Here is a 3,375-nt window from a genome sequence, read left to right as displayed (position 1 = left end):
ATAAGAATCTTTTTCCAATTAGATTTCTAATGGTTTCTACTAATGATTTTTAATATCATTAACAAAATCATACTGTTTTTATATGTTCTGTATACTACTACCTTACTGAAGTATCTTATTTCACATAGCAGTTTCAAAAAATTTGGGTTTTTTTTCCCAAGGATAAAATCTGCATTCATTAGGATTTTTAATTTCTAATTTCTGATTTCCCTACCTGTAATGTTTCTCATGTAATGTTATTATTTAGTATAAAAAATGTTAAATAATAGTGTTGATAGGGGATAATCTTGTTTTGTAAATGACTTTAGTAGAAATGTCTCTGGTATTTGCCATTAAGAATGTTGGCCTTTGGGTTGAGATGGATATCATATTAAGGAAGAATCTATTCTTAGTTTACTAACTGTTTTTATCAAGAATTTTTGTTGAACCTTGTCAAATGACTTTATAACATCTATTGAGATGATCAAGAGATACTTTTCCTTTTTATCTGTAATATGATTAATAGATTACTTAATATTGAACTATCCTTGCATCCTTAGAATTAATGTTTTGAAATGTTTTATTCTTTTCCTAGTATTATATGTAGGATTATTTTTCATTGATAAGAATAAGTGATATTGGTCTTTAGTCTCCTTTTGATATTTAACATTCTTGTATTTTGAACTTAATGTTATATCCTTTTTATAAAAAGATTTTGAAGTTTTTCTTCTTTTACTATTCTTTGAAGCAGCCTAATAACATTACAATTTATTGGCTCTTTGAAGGTCAGGCAATTTCTCTGTGAAGCCATCTGAGCTTTGAGTTCTTTTTTTCATCTCTGAAATATCAATCTGTGGGAATCAGTCTATTTAAATCTTCTGATTCCTTAAGAGTCTCTTTTTATAAATTCAGAATTGCCAGGAAAATATATATTTATTCTTGCTCTGAAGTTTATTTTGCATAGAATTATGTAAAGTACTTTCTTACAGTTCATTAAAAATTTTAAGTATCATTATTAACTCATTTGTGAGGTCAGAAAACTGAAGCTGATACAATACCTCGTTCTTATTTGCACAGAAAAGAGGATAGGGGGCCTGCCTTCAAAACCACACCTTCTGATTCATTTTTGCATCCATTCTCCTAAACCTCATTGCATATCCACCCAGTTTGCCAGCAGCCTGTGTTGGCAGGGCCCCGGCCTGTGACTTTGTTGTGAGAAGGTGATAGAGTCTCCTTAAACCAGTGCTGCTTTTGCGATGACAGCATTAAGAGTTCTGTCAGGTTTCCTCACAGAAGATATCTGACCATCCTTTACTGAAATTAAGTAGACTCAATGTAGCTATGGGGACACTGATCAAAAAACCTGCAATATGTTAGGTTAAATAAATTGATTTCTTCTTTAAAATAAACCAAAAAGAAAAAAGAAGAAAATCAAACTAGATCCTGTTACTTTTGGAACCTTTTTAAAAGGGTACTTCAGGTAGAGAATATAACTTAGTCTATTTTGTGAGAGACTAGGATTAAAGATGGCAGCATGAGAGGTGAGAGAGAGGCTTCCTCCTAAGACCACATATAATACGAAAATATAATTAATACAACTAATCCTGAAAGAGCAACAGGAAAGAGGACAGCGCCAGACTGCAAACACCTGGAGAAAAGAGCAGACCTCACGGAACAGGGTAACGTACCAAAGCTGTGGCCCAGCAGGACCAGAGCCCTTCCCCCAACTCAGCTCACCAGTGGGAGGAAGAGAAATGGAGCGGGGAGGGAGTAGGGGCCTGGGATTACTGAATACCTAACTCCAGAGATCTTCTCTGGGAGCACAAACCTATATTTCATGGTGCCTTCATGATACTCTTGTGATTAGGGAATTGGAAAGCTAAGACAGGCAGAATTCCTGGAGAGACTGAGATTCCAGCTGCTTGTGGAAAGCAGGGAACCATATCTGGCTGCTCTGGGACAAAAGAAAGGTGGGCAGTCTCAGAGATTTCCTAACAAGGAAACCCTTAGAAAGAGGGCTGCTAAAGGGGCAAGGATTGCACAAAGCTTACTGCTCAGGAGAAAGGAGAGGTAGACAAAATTGTCTGGATGCACTCTGCCCAGCAGGTTGGGAGCTTTCATGATTTCCAGGTGCTCCAGCTCCCTGGAAGACTACACAGCTCCAAGGACCCCCTCCGTGATATGCAGCTTACTGTGCCTTTCTCCCGGCCAGCCACGCCTGGCTTGCAAAACAACAAACCCTATCCTTGCATTAGGCCAGTCTGAGGAAAGATCTGTCTACAGCAACTACAAATGCAAAGCATAGAGGCTTATACCTGTGTGTTCAGCCCACTGGTTCAGGCAGTGGAGACAGGCATAGCAGCCTCAAAGCAGGAAACAGCTCTTTCCTCCCTCCAGACACCAATACCACTCCCCTGAGAACCCCGACATTACTTCAGGGGCTGAGCAGCTCCAGAGAGTAGAGCTTCTGGACACTAGAGGCCACCATATACAAATATGAAATGCCAAAGGAACCTGGTTCAAAATAAAATTAATATAACTTCTGAGAAAGATGACATGGACCCCATGACTCTTACTGAAATGGAGTTCAAAATAAAAATCATGAACATGCTAATGGAGGTACGAAAAGATATTTAAGAACTCAGGAATGAATTCCAGTCGGAGATCCAATCATTGAAGAGCACAATGGAGGGTATTAAAAACAGATTAGATACGGTGGAAGAGATGATAAATAAAATAGAAACTAGAGAAGAGGAATACAAAGAAGCTGAGGCACAGAGAGAAAAAAAGGATCTCTAAGAATGAAAGATTATTGAGAGAACTGTGTGACCAATTCAAATGGAACAATATTTGCATTATAGGGGTACCAGAAGAAGAAGAGATAGACAAAGGGCTAGAAAGTGTCTTTGAGAAGGTAATTGTCAAAAACTTCCCCAATCTGGGAAAGGAGATAGTCTCTCAGGCCATGGAGATCCACAGATCTCCCAACACAAGGGACCCAAGGAAGACAACACCAAGACATATAGTAATTAAAATGGCAAAGATCAAGGATAAGGAGAGACTACAAAAAGCAACCAGAGATAGAAATAAGATCACCTACAAAGGAAAGCCCATCAGGCTATCATCAGACTTCTCGGCAGAAACCTTACAGGCCAGAAGGGAGTTGCATGATGTATTTAATGCAATGAAGCAGAAAGGCCTGGAACCAAGATTACTTTATCTGGCAAGATTGTCATTTAAATTTGAAGGAGGGATTAAACAATTTCCAGATAAGCAAAAGCTGAGAGAATATACGTCACACAAACCATCTCTACAGTCTATTTTGGAGGGACTGCTATAGAAGAAAGTGTTCCTAAGGTTGAATAGCTGTCACCAGAGGTAATAAAACCACAGTAA

This window comes from Manis pentadactyla, chromosome 3, assembly GCF_030020395.1.
Source record: "Manis pentadactyla isolate mManPen7 chromosome 3, mManPen7.hap1, whole genome shotgun sequence".
In the NCBI taxonomy this organism is placed as follows: domain Eukaryota; kingdom Metazoa; phylum Chordata; class Mammalia; order Pholidota; family Manidae; genus Manis; species Manis pentadactyla.
The sequence above is the reverse complement of the archived record's forward strand: the minus strand, read 5'-3'. Positions refer to the sequence as shown.